This window comes from Diorhabda carinulata, chromosome 2 (genome assembly GCF_026250575.1).
Source record: "Diorhabda carinulata isolate Delta chromosome 2, icDioCari1.1, whole genome shotgun sequence".
In the NCBI taxonomy this organism is placed as follows: Eukaryota; Metazoa; Arthropoda; class Insecta; order Coleoptera; family Chrysomelidae; genus Diorhabda; species Diorhabda carinulata.
This window is the reverse complement of record NC_079461.1, coordinates 8172420-8197944: the sequence shown is the minus strand read 5'-3', so window position 1 is coordinate 8197944 and position 25525 is coordinate 8172420. Positions and strand designations below refer to the sequence as shown.

General features: G+C 31.4%; 1 protein-coding gene and 1 non-coding gene across 2 annotated transcripts in view; both read left to right on the top strand.

The window, feature by feature from the left end:
- The window catches only part of LOC130890767 (uncharacterized), a 661979-nt gene that overhangs the window by 379605 nt on the left and 256849 nt on the right, over nt 1-25525 (top strand). The gene's annotated exons all lie outside the window — the stretch shown is intronic.
- Nucleotides 9621-9693, top strand: Trnaa-agc (transfer RNA alanine (anticodon AGC)). Its single transcript has one exon. It is a non-coding gene; the product is annotated as a tRNA-Ala (tRNA).

Sequence of the window (25525 nt, the reverse complement as noted above, 5' to 3'; positions counted from 1 at the left end):
GTGAATTTTCAGAAAAATCTGAAACCATCATATGAAGGAGATATTCTCCATCTCTCACGAATCCGAATGTATAAAAAACAAATTCAATTCACGATACTTGAAATATGAACATCGATCAAATTTTTAGCGTTAAAAGCATTGAAATCAATCAAACCAATTTTTCAAATTTCCAAGAATTGGAATTATATATTTTCCATACGGATTTTGAAATTGTCAAGAAAGTTAGTCAAATGCTAAAAATGTCAAAATTTCGTATCATGTCCCCCTTCTATGATACTTTACCATATCATACCTATTTCAAACAGTCCAACGAATTTCAGTCAAAAGCATGATCTCCTCAGTATTCTGCTAAACAACTTTCGATACATTAGAATTTCATTATTTTCTGTAATTTATTTTAGGATTCAGATATAAATTGGAATTTTCGCGAAAAATAGCACTGCACTGCACTGAAAGCTAGACTGGTCTGTTACAAAGCGTAGAGAGCAGCAGGGACCACGTAACCTCGCTTCTTAGTATCTTACTTATAGCCATGAGCGGAAAGGATGTACCAGTGTCTGTTGCTCGGCGAATTCGTTTTTTGGTCAACGATAATGTAAAATCCGCGGAAACTCACGAGAATGGTTCCTGAAGTACTTGGCCTGACCTAGAGATAGCTGTAGTTGCTTGAAAAATACAACAGTATTAGAAAGTACACAATCTATACAGAATATGTTTCAAGTTTGAAACCGCCAAGTTGTTTAATATTTACTTAGCGAACATTTTCAGTGAATTTGTAAACATGGAAATAATTTGTCATCATTATGTGATACAATACTTTTATTTGCAAGGCATTAGCCCAACCAATATGAAAGTAGAGTTAGAATATACACTGTGTGAGGCTACTTTTTCCTTATCAACAGTAAAATATTGGGTAGCAGAGTTTACATGAGGCCGCGGGACCTGCGAAGACTAGCATCGCAGAGGTCGACCAAATAAGGTGACAACTCTCGAAATATTGAATAAAATCCACAAAGCGGTACTGAACGATCGTCGAATGAAGGAGTACGACCTAGCAGACATAATAGGCATTTCAAAAAGTGCGGTATATCGCATATTTACTAAAAATTTTATATAGGTGCCGCGTTTGATATAAAAAACACCTTCATAAAGATGTTTACATCGAATATTTAGCGATATTTCATAAGATGTTACCGTTACCGTTTACCTGTAGAACAACTCACTTCAGGAGATCAACGCAGTATGCGACATGACTGGAGAATTGGGCATTAGCGTGAATAGTATTAAGCAAATAATTCTTCAATGGCGCGGTTACCGCAAAATTCTAGCCAGATGGGTGTCAACACTTCTGAATTCACACGCATCCCCTGCAGCGGTATGAGGAGGAAGGAGAAAATTCAATGCAAGGAATATTTACCACAGACGAGACTTGGGTACACCACTAAATTCCTGACAGTATATGCGCGTCTATTGTAATGAGAACAAAATTGCGCTAGCTAGAGCTGTCAGAAGTGAAGGTATTGTCTACTGTGCTTTTGGACATGAGAAGAGTAATCACAGTTGATTTTCTGCCAGAACAACCACCTATTAACACACAGTGTTATAGTAACCTCCTAGAAAACAGTAAAATCTGTCTACAGATCAAAACGGCGAGATTTTCTAATCCGTAGTGAGATATTGCTGCAAGACCGCATACAGCTCGACTTACAAATGGGAACGTTGAACGAATTGGGTTGTAAACACACAAATCCTTCTTATAGACCCGATTTGTCATCATGTGAATATTATTTATTTGGTCAATTGAAAGAGTTACTTGACGGATTGAGATTCGAAAGCATTACGGAGGTAGAATCCTTCGTGTGCGAAAGGGTACATGACATGCCGAGAGAAAAAGGCATCTGAAAGTTTCAAGAAAGGTGGTAAAAGCGTGTTGGCTTTACATTGATCGTATAGAATAACTTTGTAAGAATTTCAGCTCTGAAAAATATTAGCATTAATTTTTTTTAAACCCAAATTCCGGTTTATATTCGAACCACCTTCGTAATTATTGATCAATCTTCATTCTTTTCTCTACAATAGACGCGTTTCATTTGAGTATATTTTGATCTGAAGATTCACAAAGTAAGAAGTGATCTATATAAACGCTACTGCATTTCCGGTGTGCTGTTATCAAAAGATAAATTTATTCCATTCACAAACTAAGCTAAGATAAATGTTTGGAATAGCAGTCTCGTGAAATGTTCATTCGCTTTTTCATTTTGGCATATTAAAAGGCATACAAGAGAACACAAATCATATGGAGGTTGCGCCATATGAGAAAATAATAAGTTAAAATGACTCTGTAAGAAGTAGGGTACGAAAATTTCTCAGGGAAGATTTATTCGGAGCATTTATTTAAGAATAATACGGAGCCGATATGGCGCGACGGTAAAACTGACATGTTCAATTGTCCTTTGAATTTATTGCATTTTCATTCCCTACATTTCTTCATTTTGTCTATTTTTTTCATGTAATCGTATATCAAGGTTGAGAGATTCATATGTAAAGGTGTCCAATTTTAAAGCAGTCCCCCGTCATATATATAATATGATCAATTGATAGCAGACGTATTTCTCCATTACATCAAACAACTATAAAGTTGTGTAGTGGTGATAACAAATTTTCCTTCGATAAGGGAAATATGTAAGAAAGTTCCAATACTATAATAGTTTTTTATATACCTAGCACCAAAAAAATTCTGCTATAAGAGATACTGTATTATCAAAAAATTTCGTAATTTATTAATCCATAAATCTTTTTTGTTATTAAATTGTGTTTATTTTGTAATTATCAATTTTTTAATAGATAATATTTCATATGATCATATCATACAGAGTGAGTTTTATGTATGGAACGCCTCAATTATCTCGGAAACGGTTTTTACGATTTCTATAAATTTTTGTGTACAAGGGTCATGTGATACGGCCGGTGTTATAGTGGTATTTGTATTGTTGTCAGATCTTTAATTTTTCTGTAAATATAATGAAATTTGTTATTTCAAATAGAATACTCTATATATTTCTTGTTCTAAGAAATCCTTAAGAAATACTTATTATTTTTCATCTAATGTTCCCTATACATGAATGCCATAATTTCGGAGCTGTAGCTACAATTTCGCTATTTCCGTTAAAGTTAAAATAATACATTTAGGTGGTTACGACTACTACAATAACAAATTTGACGTTTCAATTAATTATTATTGATGAAGTTTATTGAAAGTCACAATGTATCGTAAAAGAACGAATTGATATTAGGATATGGTATCCTAACTGAAATCCCATAAGGAGATCAACTGTCAGTAAATTAGTAAAAAAGTTTAACGAAACTGGTTCAGTGAAAGATTTATCCAAATCAGGCATTAACTGGAAACAAATCTTTGGATGTTTGTGACCTGTTAGAAGACGAACCACACTTGAGAACTAGACAAATATCCAGAGGAACTTGATATTTCGTAAACATCCCTAATATACATTTCACGTTATAATGAATTCCATCCATACAAAGTAACGTTGGTTCAAGAGTTGTCAGATAACGATTTTGATAGACGTGAAGAGTTTGCAGACCTATGATGGCAAAATGATTCAATCAAAACAATCCAAATTTATGTTATGTTATGTTATGTTTTGCTATGAGGCCACTTTTTATATTAATTAAGATGTAAAACTCGTAACAATCCTCGATGGATGCGTGACTCCCACCTAACCAAAAAACTGAACGTATGGTCCCTTTTTCATTGAGGGCAACTTAAATAGTCCGGCCTATTTAGATTTATTGGCAAATAGAATTATACCTGAGTTATATTTACAAATCCAAGTAAGTATTTTCAATAACATTTGAAAAAACTTCATTATTAGAAATTTTCAGATATTCAATATCCCAAACGACGAAATTTGGCTACAACACGATGGTACCTTACCTCAATATGTGTGTGTGGTAAGGCAATACCTAAATAATGTGTTTCCCAGAAGATGGATTGGAAGGCTTGATTAGGTTAGGTCACCGCGATCACCCGACATGAATCCATCTACACTATTTTCTGTGGGGTCACTTAAAAAAATCACTCTTAAAAGGAAACCTGCCAATATTCAAGAAATTAGAAGATAGGATTACCACAAAGATAAGCAGAATTGAGGAGTCAGGGAAGTTGCAAAATGTATTGCAAATTTTTCTAAATCGCTTGTTGTATTGAAGAAAATGAATAATATTTTCAGCATCTGCTGTAATCGCCTTTACTGTATGTTTTCTAAAATTCGTAATTTTTCTACTTCACAAATATGGATCTACTTCTAACATGACACAAACAGATAAAGATTTGTCTTCAGTTCCTGTAGGTTTTCTGCGCCATGATTTGGATAAATATTTTACTGTACCAGTTTCGTTAAACTTTTTACTAACTTACTGACACTGAACCTTGTTACGAGATGTCTATTATCACATAAATTATTGAAGAATATTCAAATTAAACGAGTTTATTCATTCCTAGCCATCTAAATTTACAATATTTATTGTAACTTTGGTGGAGATACTGTAAATGTAGCTGTAGCTCCGAAATTATAGTACTTAGGTATAGAGAATGTTACATAAAAAATGATCAGTATTTTTTAAGGATTTCTAGAAGCACAAAATTTATAGGGTGATCCATTTGAAATAACAAAGCTCAATATTTTTCTAGAAAAAGGAAAGATCTGATAACAATGTAGATACTATCATAATACCAGCCGTATCACAAGTCCCTTACATACAAAAATTTATGAAAATCGTACCAGCCGTTTTCGAGATAATTAAGACGTTCCATTCATAAAACTCACTTTATATGTTACACCACCTGACCTTACAAACGTTATTGCCGTATACATTATTTCTAGGAAATATTTTCAAAATTAACTAACACTATAAGTGTATGGGGATATAATTCTAATTGAAAGTTGAATGAACCGAGAGATAAGCCGTGCAATGCATTTCTCTTGATGAGCAACACATCTCGACTAACTCATTCTTAAATTTAAGTGCATAGCAATGCATCCCTTGTACGGATGACCAGTTTGGAATGAGCATAATATTATTGTAATTTTTGGAGTTGTTGAGCAATATCTCTACGTCTGTTAGATACGAATTTTCGCGATTCTCTCCGTTCTAATTGTTTTTGTTAATTTCTTTCATCTAGAGCGATTGTAATTCACGTAACTGTGCCATACTCATTCTCTACTTAAGCCTTTTCAGACGAGTATGGTATAAAACATGGTGACAAGAGAATTTTATATACGACTTCGTTCTTTATCAAAATAAAATATAATATTTACAATTCTAATAATAGCAAATTGAAATATATTTTAACCATAATAAAAATTTCATATCCTTAATTGTCATATCGCATATAAGAAGCAAATCTGCATTCAAATTATTCACACTTAAGTTAAAATTTATTATACACAATTATAAATTTTACTCAAATTGTTCCCTCATATTTTTTATAATATCTCTTTGCTACAGATGTGAGCCATTTCTAGAAATTTTGTTAATGCATGGTTTATTCAGTTTAATTTTTTTAGCGTATTGACGACTCTTTAATCTTTTTTATAAATGTTAATATGTTTGTCTTATCTAACACAAGTTTGTTAGTTGATTAGCTCTGCATGAGAGAAGATATGAGAATAGCTTATTGTTTAACGGGCAAGGAATTATAGTTTCAAGTATGCAGCAAATCATACGAGTGAAACACTAGCATTTAATGCGAGATATACACAATATTTTTCTACAGCTTCAATAAATAATGATGTAATAAATAACATGAACTTCAAATTTGATGTTATTCCACATTTCCTGTTAGGTATGGTAAAATATCAATTACATGTTTAATAACTCTAAAAAGAAACGGTATTTTCATTCTTTTTAGAACATTCTAATTCACTTTCGTTGCTCATTAGGATTGTGTAAAATGTTTCTCAACTATACAATTATAAGTAAATTGCTTGTAATTGTAGACCTGATTTATTTTGTAATTATAACTACAACTGTAACACAATGAAGTCATTGCTTAAGAAAATTAAATTGAAATCATACAATGTACTTCATTGATATGTCAAGAACATTTAAGACACAGCAGTTTTGTGTTATAGCCGTAGAAAAATTACTTGATATCAATTTTTGTTTTACAATTATCCATCTTGTGATTTAAATAGGTATTATTCGGTGGTATCAACAAAAATGATTTCACTTTGATTCCGATTAATGAAAGAAGATAATCATTACCAGATGAACCAAAGTAAATAAGCAAAGAAATCATTAATAAAATTAATGTATTGATCTATTGTTCAAGATGATGTGGGTATATAGTGGGAATTTAGGAAAAATAAGTAGATAAACACCATGTTCTGCAGGATTATCGAGTAGAACTGAAAATCAATCATCATTGCTGATAAATAATTATTCTAATAAGCTGACAGATCCCAGTGAAGAACCAAATAAATGGGGGTTTATGATCATTGGCAATAATTACAGCTCTTGAGACTTGAATAGAGGTAAAGGAAATAGAGAAATATACTCAGGATAATAAAACAAAATACTTTATAACACTGATTTTAATCTAGACTTCAACGCTCAAGTCTTTTAAATGCTTTATACTTCCTTTAGTTTGGTAAAAAAGCTTTTATAATAGAAAGATACTGCTTTTAAAAAGGTGAAGAGGTTAAAATCGCTAATAATCTCGTAGATGCAATGAGAAAAGAACAATAAGATGAGGGGTCGTTTTAACTTTTAAAAGTAAACTTATTATATGCCATAAAATATAAGGAATAATTGTAGAGGAACTCTTAATACCTTATAGCTGAAAATTACATTGAAAATCTTTTCAGTAGAAATAACCCAAGGAACATTGATAATTGCCTGAAAAAAATTTATAAAAAAAGTCCATGGGATCTGTTTCCAGTATTACGTTGTACTGATTGGTTGTCTTCGCTCAGATGACTTCAAATTAATTGATTTCATTGGATTTCTACCGAAGAAAAAAATTTTCAGGGTAACAAATTTGAGAATTAGAATAGTTCAAACGATACAGTTCACAAACTATTAACGTGACTCCGAAGAACTTCCTTCCCTTTTAATGCGGTGAAGTATCAATTGAATACGTTGAGAGCACTTTGAATATACAAAGTCGTTCAGTATTACTTAGTTATATCATTGTAGTACGAGGCCTCGAATGTGTTACGAGTAAACTGCTTATTTATTCAATAAACATAGAAACGCCAAAGAGAAACGGAACAGAGTAATTATCGCCAACTGCGTTAACATTTCAGACAAAGGCTGGGCTCGGACTCATCAATTTTTCAATAAATGAGAATACTCGTGTTCGGTGTTTTCGACTACGCAACTTAAACTCACAAGCGTCGATTCAATTCAAAGTTTATTTACAATTTATATCAACATTGAAAATGCTCCTTTGTTTCATATGTTGTTCCCATTTTGTAAATTTATCCTTTACAATAATATTTATCCAACGCTTTTCTGAAATTTATGCAAATTTATTTGTAGATGCGAATCTTTTTTTGAAAATGAGTATAGTTGATAGTATAACTGCCAAGAATAGAAACAGTGTTTATTCATCTAAGTACTCCTTATTTAGCGTTTTAAACTTCTTCCTTAAATGAATTGCGAAACAAAACGAATATAACAAAGTCCATTATATTATATTATTTAATCTGCTAGATATTGAAAAGTATGTAAGTATTAAAAAGCTTTGTTGGTAATTTTTTTAATTATTAAACAAGTATGGTACTAGTAGAAATGAACGTTATCAATTCTATCAAACTCTCATTATTAAGCTATACAGAGTGAGTTATATGTATGGAATGCGTCAATTATCTCTGAAAAGGCTTGTGAAGTAGAAAAAAAAAGTACGAATTTCAGAAAATATATATGAAACGCGATTACAGCAGATGCTGAAACTGTTATTCATTTTCTTCAATACAGTTCTTAACTCTGTGGTAATCCTCTCTTTTAATTCCTGAATATTGGCTGGTTTTGTTTTATAAACGATGTTTTATATATTGTCGTTTGGGATATTTTTATTGTCAGAAAATTTATAGTAATGAAGTTTTTTCAAATGCAATTGAAATTTTTCGCCTATTGGATTTGAAAATATCCGAGCCAACTTAGGTATAATACTATTTTCCAATAAATCTAAATACGGCGGACCATTTAAGTTACCCTCAATGAAAAAGGTACCAATTATTTTGTCGCCTATCATCCCAGCTCTTACATTAAGTTTTTCGGAATATTGGGTGTGAGATTTACGTATCTAGCGAGGATTATTACGTGAGTATCTACAATTATGCCGTTTCACGTTTCCCTTAATACAAAAAGTGAACTCATCGCAAAACATAATATTACTTAAAAAATTTAAGTCGTTCTGATTTTTCATTTTTCTTCACGTTTATCAAAATCGTCATCTGAGAACTCTTGAACCAACGTTACATTTTATAGATAAAATTTATTATCACGTAACATTTTCATTACGGATGTTTGGGAAATATCAAGTTCCCTGGTCTTCTAACAGGATACGAACAACTAAAGATTTGTTTTCGGTTGATGCAGTTTTTATGCGCCCTATTGTGGATAAATCATTTACTGAACCATTTTCGTTAAACTTTTTTACTAATTTACTGACAGTAGATCTCCATAGGATTTCGGTTAGTATACAAATATTTATGAAAATCGTACAAGCCGTTTCCGAAATAATTGAAGTGTTCCATGCATAAAACTCACTCTGTATATTCAAATGAACATTACTAAAAAGTGATATTACATCTAAACTCAAACATAATTTTGTTGATACCGTATAATATAATAATACACATAGAAGGCACTACTAGTATTAAAATTATAAAATCCAAAAGACAAGAATACAGTGTGAGTCAAGAGGAACTTCACAAGCTTTTATCATATGTAGAGCCCCTCAAGAAGGGGCTACTGTAAAGTGTCCTGTGCTTTGAAAACTATTTCTCAACGCTTAGTTTTTCTGAACCAAAGTTTATCAAATCAAGTCTTGGACTTGGTATTATGTTTTTGTAAAAAACAATGCTTGGAATGCATGGAAAGACATAAAAATCAAATGGCAAACTTATGACATCAGTATTTGTTGCTTCATTAAAATAATGTATTGTATCACAAATCATTAACAACGGTTGCATGAATTGGGCTTGGAATTGCTTCCTTATCCACCTCAGTTTCCAGATTGAGTCCCAAGTAAGTTTTTTGTGGATACATAGAAAATATTATAGTTACTTAGGGTCAATTAATTTTCGCTAATTTACATCTATGCAATTAGAAATATATTTTTTAATATCTCTACATTACAAATGGATCTTTAGACAAAAAAATTATGATATATCTGGTAATTAAAAATTAGTGTAATTGAAGCAAAGCTAATTTTGCAATTCTACGGCTTCTTAAAGGATAACAATTTTTTAAGGTGTGTCGAAGTAGTATCTTTGTGAATTACGTACAAGACCACTCCTTTCAACAAATCACTAAAAGTAGATCAATATATTGAACAATTGTGTAATTAGTGATTCATATATTATACAGGGGGCGTAGCTCAGATGGTAGAGCGCTCGCTTAGCATGCGAGAGGTACCGGGATCGATGCCCGGCGCCTCCAATTTTTTTAGATGAAAAATCTGGGCGATTTTGTTCTAATCTATTAGAAGTATAAAAATATTTTATCCCAATTCATTGGACTATTATAACAGTTAAGCTCACAATTTATTCAATTCATAATATTCAATTACAGTTCCAAAGAATATCTCAAAAATAAATGAAGATAAATTTATTATGAATAGACCTTGGTAGAAAGTTTATTGATAATTATAATTATATAAACAATTGAAAATTGTCATAATCATAGTTGACAGTTCTCTTCAAATTTGTGAAAATGAATTTCTAGAAAATAATAAATTTTTATATCAAAAATTGATAGATAAAAGGAGAGAGAATATTTTTCAGTTAATAAATAGTTATTTATATATAAAGGCATAAAAGTCATACTTTTTGTAATAAGGCTGTGACAAAAAGAGACCTCGATGGCGCATTAGATATTATATTTTTTTTTGAAATCTTCCAGATTAAAAAATACTGGCAAATATATTTGGAATTAAGGTGAGCAGAAAACGTTTAAAGTGTCACGTTAAGTTGCACAGTTGTTTAATATGATTTTATTGTTCTACCATATAACATCACTGCTTCTCCTTTTATTGTTAACTGAAAAAATATTATGATTCCATATTTTCACATCTCTTATGAAGCAATCTTGTTTTGTATGTCTCTAAAACAGCGGTCGGGGAACTTTTTTAATCATTACCCCAAAATATTTTTGTTTAAGTTGATATTACCCCATGGCTAAGAGCAAAAAAAAACAAAATCGCCTCTTTTTAGCCTCTTTCATATTATAGCCCCCCCATGATAATTTTGAAAAGAAAACAATAACAAAAAATTTAATTTAATAATTACCAATGTAATACGTAGTAATACAAATTGAAACCCATTGGAGTACAATTCAACGTTGACAATTTGGGGTACTGTAACAAATTATAATAATTATAATAATAAAAAAAATAATAATAATAATGGTGGTACAAACAAAAATTAGAGTTGAAAAAATTAGAAAAAAAAAGAATAATTGAAAACATTCTTCCTTCACGTTTTGGTGAAATGATGTTGTTTCATGTTCGATACAATTGCTTCAAAATTGGGACTCTTTGATATAAGAGCTATTTGAATACAGTCTTCGGCGTTTAATCGATTTCTGTTCTTCGTTTTTATGTTCATTAGAGTTCATTGTTCGCAAAAATATGTTGTTCCAAATGGCATCAATTTTTCAACCGCCCCTTCATGTGCAATTTTGATAGCCTTTGCAGCTTTTGACATCCAAAAATACTTGCATTAAATTTTCAAATTGTGGCTTACCCTTATCGATCGAACAGTTTTATAAAATAGCAAATTAAAAATATATACTTTTTACTCAAAAAAGTTTCATTTTTACCCCATTTGAGGTAATTTACCCCGGTTCCCCTACCACTGCTCTAAAATGTTCAGATTGTACCATGTTTTTTTTCAATTACTTGAATTTCCTTAATTTTTTGACGTACTTGCTTTCGAGGCGTTGTACGTAACCTAACAATGGCGCGCAGAGGGCTATTTTCAGTGTTAGGTTTAAATTATGAACAATGGAATTACATTTCAAATAATTTGCATTTTCTTATTAAATTAAATTAAATTTACTTTTTACGAACAATAATTTTGATACATTTTTGGATCGAATAAGCTAATCCATACAATTTTTAACATAGTATATAGAATTTGAATACCAATTTGAAACTGTAGATTAGACTATAATTAACTACAATATAGCAATAGCTATGACATCTTTTGTTAGTAAATGAAGATGTAAAAACAATTTCTAAATTCAAACTTTCCATTTTGCGTTCTTTTTCCGAAAAGAATGCTGCGTAAAGCCGAAAACGAAAAATTATTTTAATTTAATAAAGGTTGGTTGCATCAGTTGAGATACGCGATGTAGCTCTTTGATGCAATAGGCCACTCAATGAGGCTAAGAAACATCTTAAAAATATAGTGAACCTATTTTAGCTAGAAACCGAAATGAATTCAGTCTGAATTTTAATCATGTATTTGAAACACTATCACAGAAAAATGATAATTATATTCCTAAATATCAATTTTATCATGAAATTAATATATCCGAATAAGAAGAAAGTAGAAATCTCAATTGTTTTACCTTGAGGGTTCATGAAACTAATATAACCACTCCATCAGGGAACATGAAGAGGATGTTCAGTGGTAAAGATTATATCACTATGTTACCATCCATGAATATTCTTTAGTCAATGGATAATGATGTGATATTTCAAACTGAAATTTCATTAAATACAAATCTGTTGTTGCATGTTGAGAAATGTCAAATTAGTTGTTGATCAAAAGCGTGAAGCTAATCTATGTCAATGTGACCGTCTATCAAACGTGTGTTTCTTAGTCTTAGAAAAGCAAGGAGCAAATAACTCCATGGAATATTCAGTCCTCAAGCTGATGGACTTCATTTAAAGGATCACAATGGACTTAAAAATGTATGAATAGTCTAAGAGTGTAATAAAAAATTAGCGCCCTAACAGTTAATGAGTCTTATACCCGAAAAGGTTTTTTAACGCTATTTCTTCAAGTTTATACTGCACGTCAGGTTTTTTTTATTAAAAATTGAAACGACGTGAGTTTAGTGGAGTGATGTGAAGAAATATTGATAAATATTTTCTATTGAAAGTATTTTGCTTTAGGGTTTTTGTCTCATCACCAGGTTTCTACAAATTTGCTTCTTATTATAAAGTATGAAACCATCATATTGTTGAAACGCCACAATATAAAACTAACTTGATTGAATATGATATAGAATATGTTTTACTTCTTTCTTTTCATTATTTAAAAGTTTTTCTTGTGTAGTTTTTCAACGATGAGTGACTTATTACACACATAAACAGTAGTTCATCATCATAGTGATGCTGAAGAAGCTTAGATACTTCGATATTCTTAGGACTCTTTCAAATTATATTCATGTATTTTCCATTTATTACTATGGTTTTCAAATTTGAAGTGTTATATCATTTTTATATTGTCATTGTTATTTAGCTCCAAAAATATGTCAAAACTTTTGGGAGGAATACTGAAACATTATCCACTTTAAGACAAAGGCTTTAGAAATAATATAGAGGCAGTGACAGTTTCAAGGACTCCAGTTCTTTCTATACCATAGACATACTGTCCAATTCCATTTGCTAGTTGAGAAGTTGTTTCCAAATCACCACCTAATCAAACTATCGGGTGAACACCCTATATCATTCAACTCTATGGTTTACATAGTTTAAATAGATCGAAGAACAAGAGTAGATTGGAATATTTTACCATAGAATGATAGAAAAGACTTCATATTCGTTCAAGATGAATCAATAAACACCCTTATATGTTTTTCTTATATCCAATTCATTTATGAGATAGGTAACATCTGAGTAGCTGGATCAGCTTCGTCACAATTACTTGCTCTACATTACATCTCTCTAGTTAATCCCAGCATAATCAATTCTTTGATATCATTCTGAGTCAATATCTCGTGCCCTACATTTTCTATGACAAATAGAATATTCTTGATAGTCTTTTACACGTTACTTACAATGTACATTGAGAACCATTGGACAGAAAATGATTTCCATTTGAACTAACGGCGTCATGCATATCCGTTAGAGATTTTTCAATTATTTTAATTAAGTGAAGAGAGTGAGAAATACAGTTTTCTTAATATCATATTCAGTTCAAAAAAAAAGACTACAGTAATTTTTACGTTTTTAAAATTTTTGAATAAACAGGTCCATTAAAGGCACATTTTTACGCTTGACGTCTAAAATTTTATTTTATTTAATAAATTGGAAAATTGAGAATATGGTTTCAATCGAAATTTTCTCATTAATTTCATTGAATATTATACTCAGTACTACATTAAAATCATTACAATACTCATTCTAATAGTAAACATCATCTTAATACTGGAATTCAATCTTCAATGTCAAAGTCTTCCTGATATATAATATAAAAATCTATATGATTTATATTGAATGAATAGTCTCTGGTGTACAATATAATGCTCATTATCAACTGTAAACCTTACAAGGCAAATTATTCACTGTTTAGGTTAGAATTAGAAGTTTTAAGAAGTGAAATTTTCAGCTCCAGCCTATTCAAAAATCATAGTTTGTCACTTAGTTAATTAGTACTGTCATAAATGTAACGAAACTTTCCACTCCCTTGTCCTAACCAGTTGTTTTTTAGCTAAAAACTATGAATAGTGGGTTTATCAAGATTTGCAAAAGAGTAGATAAAGTATAGTATTCATAAAATCCTTACGTTCATAGTTTTAAGAATATTCCGAGCCTTATTATTTGTATTGAAACTGAAATTGATTATTAAATGATTAAATCAATTTCATTTACATATTTCAAATATTTACACGTATTTAATAATTTTTAACCTAATATTAATTACAGCATGCACAAGCAATGTGAAACTCAACTTCTTAATCTTTTGCTATGACTTACTTCGTTAAAAAACCATCTAGGAATTCATTCTCAAATTGAACTTTCTTTCACGATATGACGAACACTTCTCGAAAGCCTGGATTCTCAGTTTAATGAAGAGTTCTCATTTTCCAAATTTTGCTGCAAGCTCCAGTATATTGGTTTATATATATTTTTATATAGATAAAGTAGTTTTTGTTTCATTCACTCCTTAAAATACATCATATAATATATTTTGTCTAGCAAAAAGCTTGAAAATAGATTCATACAAAAAGTTCACTTCCAATATCTGGATAACTGGATTATTTAAACATTTGTTAGACTATGTGAATCTTGCTCTTGAAGTATTAACTTACCATCTGCCATAAGTTTACAAGTTATATTTGTTTCAGTTGCTTCCTGTTCAGCCCATTCTCTTTTTTTCCAGTTTGTTTGTTATTTTTGTAGTTCATTTCCTTCTTGGTCTGCCGTCTCTTTCCTTTTTGTTTGTTTCGGTCACCAATATCATCTTAACATTCTCTCCTCCTTCATTTTCACAATTTCAACTGTTGTTAGATTTTCTGATTATTTGATTCGTGTCTGATTATATCGTTCCTTATTTAACCTAGTCTTTCCACCAAAAGCTTGTTGTTCTATAGTAAGTGATGAGCTAAACGAGGTATTCCGTTTTTCAATAATTGACTATCATTCGAAACGCTGTCTTGATAAACTATGTGTTTTATTTTTCCCCAAACAAATAATCCATTACTGAATAGTCCTACGATCCAGTGAGCCAACGTGTCACACCTTCTCCATAACCATGAGTATGTTGATTATTCGAGTAAGTTAGTCAATAAATCTCTTCAAAATTTAAAACTAAGTATGCTGATTCAACGTTCCTTCAAGAAATGTCGGATGATTCTTATTTCGTAGTACACTTTCTTGAAATACTGCCTTCCTTTTCCTTTTGCGTTATGGGGATGCCTTCGCTCCAATATCGACAATGTTAGTAAGACGGAACAGCAAAAGTACTTTCGTTATGAAGAATTACCAACTTATGAATATTTGTGTTTTCTAAAATCAACTCTCCTAAAATTGCAAGTGCCTTGCTTCGCTACCTTCTTTACTTTCTTTACAAATGTAACAAATTTTGACTTTGTAAAGATAAATGCTGTTTGCTTAATATATTCACTCTAAATATGTTTAACTCAAGTTTATAATCACGCTTCGATTTCTGAGAAACGTTTTGGGATTTGCAATTCTTGAATTTAAAGCAATCAATGTATAGTAACGTGGATACCAAATTGACTTGAACGTGAGAAAACAGCATGTTCCAGCAATATTATTTCACGTAGTTAGTTCTGCTGCATACAGAATATACAATACTGAATCAAACTTGTTGCTACACTGAACTCCATAAGTAATTGTGCAAAGAGTTAAGAAGATAATAAAGCAGATATCTGTAAAAGCCAAATATCTAGAAAGCCGAACCATGAGTACTTTTCTTCATCTAAAGATTGCTGTACTTTGTTCATCAATTTTTGTTTAGCTACCAGTCGTTTTTGAAAATCTTAGTAAATCTTGAACGCTATTGTAAATTAGCTTGTCGGCTTTCGAAATCTCTCGTCATCGTGTGGATTGCGTTGTTAATCATTCTATACACTTTTGTCACCGCTCCGAAAGCCTTAGGATACCTTTTCAGTAAAAATCTCTCGGCGGCGTATCACGTAACCATTCGCCCACGAATACTTCTTTCTATCTCCGAATTGTTTTCGAATCGTAGTCCGCCAAGTGCGTGGTTCAATGGAACGAATAAGTAATAATCACATAGCGACATATCGGGACTATAAGAAGGAGGTTTCAGTGCTTCCCAACCCAATTTGTTCAACGTTTTCATCGTAATATGTATGCGGTCTGGCGTTCTGCTGCAAAAATTTTCAACTACTGATTAGAATACCGCGTCTTTTTGATATGTTTCAACCATTTTTTTAGGAGGTTATCATAATACTGCACGTTCACAGTTGTCCCATGAAAAAATCAAGCTATTATGGTACACAACGCCTTTCCCGCTGACAGTATTAACTTTGCGCACCTTGTCTTCTTCATATGGTGATATTTCCAAGTGTTGTTTATGGTCAGTTTTCTCCTTGTTCTTTATACCGTTGAAGGAAACGCGTACAAACTCCCAGCCTGTCAATTTAGAGGTTTTGTTCTGGGGCGCCGCGCATGTGGCAGGTTTACTACCACTTCTTCGCCTTTTTGAAAAGCGAACACCTTTCATACACTTGGGAGAGGTACTCGCCACTCTATATTTGAACTACTCGTGATTCGGTAAAGGAAAATGCCCGTTTCTAAAAAATGTGATAATAGTTGTATTCGTGGAAGATTATAAGAAATTTTACAACTGATTTAGATTTTTTGAATTTAATTTTTTATTCATTATATCTTTACCTGCTCATGATGGATAATTTGTTGAAGGGTAGATCAAACAAACCTACTGAATAAGATTAACAAAGTGTAAAATATGATTGTAATTAATTGGATTCTTGAATACAAAAATGTATCAGACATGATAAATTGCATGTAAAATATTCTGATGTTGGGTAAACAAATATGCTGTTCATTATTTCACATTCAATACTTTGAAGTATATTGCTGTTCACAAAACCTATTGTTTCTATTGCGTAATGGAAGTGTATAAAAAAACATTATATAATATCGAACAAAACGAAATATTGAAGTGCTGTCTACACGTCTATTGCTAGGAAAGTTTCCTTCTAAACAAAAAAAGTATTATTTACAAGTAAATGAACAGGAACTATATACGCTGTATTAGAAAAGAATCGTACTCGGATTTAATATATCAGTTAAAATAACTGTTTTGTACGAGGATAGCTACTTAAGTTTTAAGATATAATGACACTTATGTGAATGTCAAATCTCACATTACCATCATAGTCCATCAAGTTTGATATTTTCAATGGTATACAAACCCAGAACATGTTGTCATACGAGAGCTATTTGAGTTGTCTATAGATACTTCAAGCATTCATCTCGCTCGAAAAATGATTTTCTATGACTTTCGACGTAGATTAAACCAACAATAGTGAGCCAATCAATTCGTTTCGACTTCTGGTGATGAAGCCCCATCTCGAGCCACTAGACTTGTCTGGTTTTATGAATTCAACCGTGTCCACATTCCACTACAGGAATGGATTCCGTGAAGGTCATCCAAAGTCGGTTGTTATGCCAGAAAACATGATGTTGTGCGTTAACAGAAAAGGTCGTAGCGATTGGTGCGAAGAAATGCTGAAAAAATTCAATCGAGATGTTTAAAAAGACTTCTATAGAATCGTAACAAGCGACGAATTCATATGAACTCGAAACTAAACAATAATCGATTTTATGGGATAAACCTAACAAAAGTGGTTCAGGCACGAAGCAGTTCGCAGTAAGTGGTCTCATATTTTTTCCGAATATGGATTCCGAATGGATATGTTGCCTTTCCATAAGAGCAACGTAAAATGATCAATTTTGAATAGTATACCAACATCAGACGAATCATTATCCTTCACGACAATGCGAGCTCTCACACATCAGAACAATCAAAACCTTTTTTGAAAATTGAAAACATCGATTTGATGGGTCATCCGCCGTACAGTCCTTATTTGGCACCCAATGATTTGTGCATGCAAAGTGTATTGATCTTAATGGAGCATATTTCCTTTGATTGGTTTTTCTTAAATCGGGAATTCGTTTTAAATCGATATGTATTATGAATAAACTGACTTTTTCAATATTTAAAAATATCATGGAATGCATGTCATTTTTTGAACTCTTACTGGCCTAAACTGAATATATCAGCAAATATAGCAAGAAATATCTCTTGCTTTATATTATGAACCGGTTTATGAGATATGTAAATATGAAGAAATATCACCGGATATGAAAATCTGAGTTCAAAATTCAACATGATAAAAGTGGTGAATCCATAGTGTTCTCTGATATATTGTTTCTCCCAAAGAAGATTTGTATGCTATATTCAAGAATTTATTTCCTCTTAAACGTCCTACTTACTCTTGTATTTATTCGCATTCTTCGTCATATTGGACAAATACTCATTCTAATAACATTCACAAATAGTATTTCGACAGAAATTTATAGCAATGTTTGTGTCAATTTGAGATCTATTATACATTATGGACAAGTTTGTGTCTCCGCTCATATCATATATAAATATTCATCTAATAAAACCATAATTGGACCAATCATGAGAGATAAATTTGTCGATTAGAGATTGCAAGTATCATAAGTATAAAACTAAGCAAATCAAGATATTTCTATGAATTGGAATTCTATGATATGAAAAACACTATATCTGTATAAAACAAGTGATTACGATTTTTAAGTCTAAGAGATGTAGTGCTGATTACTTATGTCTAACTAAGAAAAGATTGTTCAATTTTATTAATTTCGGTTGAAAAACTATAATTCATATATTAATCAATATTATTTGCAAATAAAAATGAGAAAAAATCTCCAAATTAATAAAAAGAAAAGAAAAACAAAGTGGGATTAGAATAAATTTTCTTCTGTGGAACTTTTTCATGTTAGATTCCCCGTGTAGTTACTAGTCCAGGGAGCCAGGTAAAAATTTGGTTGATTATCTCCTTTCTAAAGATAATTGGTGATATGGGTGATTCCGTTCTAACTGTGATTTTTTGTATTCAAAATTTCAAGATTTTAAAATTTAACTTTTCTAACTTTTTTATGCATATTATTCATCTATTTTACTGTAAAAATAAAACTCTAAGAGGAATTTACTACAACTTCAAAGTATCACGAGCAAGACACAAATGTCGGATTTTGAGTTTCACGGTACTGACTCATTTATCCACGGTACTGACATGGTAACTTAAGATATTAAACAACAAGTGCATCAATTTTCCTCAGTTGGATCATAAACATTAGAATTTATAAGGTAATTAGTTTAAATCATTTGTTACGACAAAAAAAATTAATAATTTATCGGTAAATTCTAGGAATGGACATGACACGGTACTGACATGGTAACTTAAGATATTAAACAACAAGTGCATCAATTTTCCTCAGTTTGATCATAAACATTAGAATTTATAAGGTAATTAGTTTAAATCATTTGTTACGACAAAAAAAATTAATAATTTATCGGTAAATTCTAGGAATGGACATGACACGGTACTGACATTCAAGTGATGTAGTATAAGTTTTCTTTAAGTGGCAAGTTATATTGTATAAAAATAATGTTTAAATATCTTAAGAATTATTCAATTAACACAAAATTTTTATTAATTGATTATTAATTAATGACTAGTACAAAAAAACAATACAGGACATTGAATATCACAGTTAGAACGGAATCACCCATATGCATCAGAGAGTTATGTGGCTCAGTGGGTGGGATAAGCGGCAGTAGCCTCACACGCACGATAAAAAAAAGATATTCAGTCATTTCCTCACAGCTGAAAATTTGTAAGCTGATTATTAATATACTGCTTTGATTGACTTATATTTTTATTCACATCTACATATCATCAATAAAATTTTTATTTGAGAGGAAATTTCTGAAAATATATTTTTTTTTCATGTTCGAGGCGCCAACTGACGTATAATACACTATAGTATAGTCAGTTGATTATTTGGTTTGCTCGAGGTATTGGGATAGTTACAGTTTCTCAAATTTTTGGATAGGTGAAAATTTCTTTCTAAGTTTGTTTTCACTCATCATCTCATTCCAGCCACCAGGACGCAGCTGACGTTCACTAGGTTTTATTATACAACTTTCTGATGCATTCTACTAATTATCTTTTCAAAGGAACTTGGTCGTGTATTTCTGTTGCTGGATCCCGGACTATACCCATCATAGGGTCCTTGATAACGCTGTTCAAAGTTTATCACATCTTGATGGAAGCGTTCTCGTTGCTCTTCTGAATATGCCTTTAAGTTACCTTTGAGCATAGAGCACATTTCAAAGAATATTCGGTATTCCTTGAAACTTGAAATTATCAAGCAATGAGCTCTTTAAAATTGTAAGCTTTTTAGTGCCAAGGAAGCCATGGATCATCAGGCTGAACCATACTTATTCGCCCGACGAGAGTATAAGCGTCAATTTCTGACAATTTACGGAAGTATTCAGAAGTTTTGGACTCTTGTCAAAGTTCCTTCACAAATTGCCTTATGAGGCATAGTCTTATGTTCAACCGAGGAAAAAAATTTGATTGGATTTCAGAATCGACTTTATATTATTAACATTAATATAGCATAGATATTTTGTGTATTCGTCTTGCAATCCCATGAAAAACCTAGCACCTTGAAATTTATTGTTACTGGTCAAAGTTTGAAGTACCATTGTAATGATTCCGTAATTTCCTCTGAATATTACAGAAAGAGCGAGTAGTAGGGAAGAAAATTTATTTCAAATATGAAGTAAGATTGCTGTTAATAAAAAGCAGGGGATTTCGATTATTACAAATTAATTTTTTACATCATTGCAACAATAAAGTCTGCCTTCTTTTCTACCAAATATGGAAAATATTTCTTTACGCTTTCGTTCATTAGTTAAATTAACATCATTGTTGAGCAAGCACAGTTTTAGCCATAGAACTAATATTTTTGCTTCAAGTCTGAGTGGGATTAAATCTCTTACTAAGTCATGGATCTCTTGATGAGATGTGGTTAAACAGACACTGACTCGAGTGAGAATTCGCTACATCTGCTACTAATAGATATTCGTGATGGTGTTAGCTGTTCATTCGGATTTGAACGAGAAGGATCAGCAAAATGTTCATTGTGAGTGCTGAATCGTTTTAGCAAATTTGCCAACCCAATGCTTTCGTGGAACAACTACAAAAAATTTGCCAATGGGTTCGCAAAATATTCTCACCTTGTAATGTGTTTTTGCAGTTACTATATGAAAAATTACGTAGTTATATTCTAGCTTGACTTTGAAGCTACAAAGTGCTTTATAACTGATGAGAAACTGAATTTTATAGCTTTAATAAATTCGCTGCATACTTTTTGGAAAACTTGGTCATGTAGATAGATATAGATATAGATAGACTGCGCTATCTTGCAAAATATTTTATTCTCTTCCATATTCTCATCCATAATCTATCGCATGCTTGAACATTTCCCAATTTTCGCTCATTTTGTAATTACCTGATTGACCCTCGTAGCTAACTGAGCAGTTTAAATCGCATCCAACACTTCAAAGTTATTATCATTACTATAGACTCTAGAATTGGAAAAATGGAAATAATATGTTGATCAAGATTCATGTTACTGCTGCTGTACTGCTGCTACTGAAGCAGCTGTAGTACCAGACTAACAACCCAACAACAAAGTACAAACTTTATACTGACTGTCTAACGTGAAGATTCTGCGGCGTATGTAATTGCTGGTATAACTCCTCCACCCCATTTCTGATGACATTTCGTAGGGTAGTGATGAATGAGATTTTGCAAATATTATTTTGGTTAAACGGCGCCCGAGGGAAAGGGTTGCGTGAGTGAGAATCAGTTACTCGGCTAACAAAAATTTATTTCGTAAGGGATCACGTCAACAGAGAACCGAGTGGATTTGAAGTGGAAGATTTTCGTAATAATAGTCATTCATGTTTTGATATTAGAAGATTTCTCTCAGCATACGAGTTTTTTTGTCCATCTTTGAATCGAAGAAAGAATGGACGTCAGAAATTAATAAGAGAATTTTTATAATGATGGATATTTTTCCTGGATTTACAGAAGAATTTACTTTTTTGAAGTTATAAAACAAAAGCCAGACTACCACAAACTTCACGCTTGATAAGTATCCCTATCCACTTTGAAGCGAAATAAAGTAAGTTCGACATTTGTACGTGCTGCAACATACACATAGTTCAATCACCGAACATTATGGCTACAGTCTTCTAAGAGAGGCAAGAAATGCTTTAGTTTGTTCTCTAAAACATGTCCACAGGCGGTCCTCTCAAACTTTGTTCTACCTTAAATGCCGACGAAACATCAAAAAAAATTTTTTGATGGTCTCGAATTGCAAATCGTAGTAACTTATTAAATCATTTTATTCAGGGGGTTTCCTTGTATAACACAAAGTTTATACTATTTAATCAGGTTGATCAAATTGTTTGGAACAGCATTGTTTTGGTTTTGATTTGGTTCATACATTAATGCTTCAATTTTGCTTTGAAAAATATCAATACTTTCTTTTCATTCAGTATCGGCTATAAAATCGTGTCCAATGATATTAAATCCAGATTATTTGATGTTGATGAAGTCAGCGGACGATATAAATAGGCCAAATTCTGAAGAAATCTCGAAAATCTATATTATATTCGATTTTTATAACATTAAAATATTGTTATTTTTGAAAATAATATGTAAGCATAATACATGAGTCTAGACCTTGACAATGATTGATGACTCTTCTAACATGACGAGTGATTACTATCATAGACCAGGGTCGATAATTTTTGAACCCAAAAAATATAATAGTATAATGAGATCCATTGGAAAAGAAGAAGAAAAACTCATTTACGGACGATTTGAGATCCGGTAGGGGTCAGTTTTTAAAATTTCCCAAAAAATTACAAGTGTAAAATTTTGATGAATATCTTAAAATTGTACATAATAATTAAAAAGATTTCCAGATATTTTATTTTTATTTTTTGCCTTCCTTGAGAAAATTTACAATGGTTATGGTAATATTTCTTCGCGCCATCAGAAAGTAGAGATTTCGACGAACAAATTCCGAGAAAGCTCAGATTTTCACGGGAGAATTTTAGATTAAAAATTATGGTGTTTTTTCAATATCGGGTCAAAATACAGTGTTTTTGTGACATTCAAGAGTGAGTTTCATCCAAAATTTTGCGAAAAAAAAAATGTTTTTGGTGAGACAAAAATTAAAAACCAACTTGATTATTTCCATATATATGAATTTTCAAGTTAGGTTAGGTGTGAATTCAGAAGTTTCAATTGTTTTTATCACCTACAACTTCACTAATCAAATTTGTTCCAAAGGATTTTAGTTCTACCGGAAATAGATATAAACCGTTTTTTACCCTTAAAAAATCACCTCTATAACTTTTGGACTTCAGATGACCCGTAAATTACCTTTCCTTTCACTTTTATTTCATTTTCTTCCTTCTACAATGGGCTATATCCTACGATTACCTATTTTTTACACTTTTAATAATATTGATAGGCTTCTACTCTGGTCTATTATTTAAAGTCACACTTATGATTTCTACATACACCAATGCAGTTTGTTGATTTACCATAGCCTACCATTTGACAGCCTAATACTCAGCATAGGTGATTTTAAAAATTTGAAACTTTTTATTACTCAAAATGAGAGAGAGAAGATGAGAGAAAATTAACTGAAGAAAATATGAGTTTAATAGGGAGACTCATTAAAAAAATGAGGTTATATTCATTATATGTTCTTTCCTATATACATAACAGTTTTTGAGCAAGTTTTTTTGAATGTCTTTACGAAAACATTTCTTCACCTATATTAAATGTAAAAGAATAAAAACTGTATCATATCTTAGCACAATCTTTGGAATCTTCACATATATCTAGACACTCTTTCATTTTTAGATCTTAATGTACCAATAAATTTCAATTAAGTAGACTTATATTGCACAGATTTTCCCACAACAGAAGAAAAACATTTTTAGTGTGTTATATTTCACCAGAAACCCAAATAACCGTTATAATTTCCTTAAAATATTCAGAAAATATTTACCCATTGTTTCTACTTCATCCTAAAAAAGTTACTGTCATATCTTTTTCCGATTTATTAAAAAACACGTTTATCGTGTTCAATATTCTTGTTATGAGATAGCTTTGCGGCACCCAAGAGACCCTGATCACTTCATCCCTACTTGTTCTCCCTACTTCTATGGAGATAGGAAGTGATAGGGGATTTTCAGAGATAATTCCAAATACATGGTAAATGGAAGAGTTATTTTAAAAGCACTTGATGGCTTGAAGAATAATTCATTTTAAAAAGTGAACAGATCACGTTAAATTAAACTTTCAGGTTGAATTAGAACAGAGATTTTAGCTTGTTTCGTGGGATTTCCTAGTTGGGAACAATATTAAATGCATGAAATTGGAATAACTTAGAGTGGATTTTGTCATCCACCAATTTTGCTTGGCAATATTCTAATCCCGAATTCAATCATCAACGAAAAATAGAAACTACCTAGAGACCTTAACATCTCATGTTACATTTTTAGCTCAATAAATATAAATTGAAGACACTACAATAATATCTAAGATACTTTTGAAATTGTTATGACGTACAAAATAGTATAATAAAATATAAGTAACAAATGGCTTTTCAGTCTAGAAGCAGTTCCAAATTCGAACATGTGCTGAAGTGTTTCATATTAATTTTTTTTATTCCGATTTGTATACGCATAATTTGTGAAAAATTTGTGATATTAGATAGTTGACTTTGGAAATATTATTTGAATTTAAGATTGCATGAATCATATGATAACTTATTCTTTGAGCGGACCAGAATTACGAGACGTCGTCTCTCCTGCCATAAATAAATTATTACCTGTTAAATCGAAAAACAGGTATGAAAAAGGATGTGAAATATGGCTCGATATTTAGAAAATTCGTATTATTACAGAAAATGTGTTAATTGCTTTTTTCGATGCCATTAGTAAAAGTTATACATGCTCAACAATGTGGAAAACTTATTCTATGTTAAAGTCAACGTTAAAAATTCGTCAAAATATTATGAATCATCCAGTCAGCTGTCAAAATGAATCTGTTATTCAGGGGCATCAAACCACGACAGGAGATTACCAAAAATCGTTTAAAAAAGGAGTCCATTTTTACACGACTGCTTGCGAGAATACCGTTGTTTTAATATCGAAGCACAGAAAGAATTTAAACGAATGTAATAATCGTTCCATCTTTAAACTGTGTCTTAAACTTAAATAAATATATCAAACAGAAATACTTCATAAATAGCTTCTTTGGGTTTTCTTTCATAATCTTTGGTTTTTTTATAATCTTTCAATTATAAAAAAATAAGGATCCTTCTAAACTCGAAACGAAGAGATTTATATTGTTCAAACAATGTCCAGAATATAAATGTTAAAACCTTTCCTATTTTCCTAATACAAAGTTTCATTTTTTCGTTACGCACTTTACTTTGTTTTTCGTTTTGATTTCGGAAAAAAGTGGTATAACCAAGATATTTCTTGAACCTATGATTGTTCAAATTTTATTGAAAAAGATGTAAGACTTGATTTATGTTCTATCCGTTGTCCTATCTCTTCCATGAATTCTCCTCTTCAAATAACTGTAGAAACTAAACTAAACC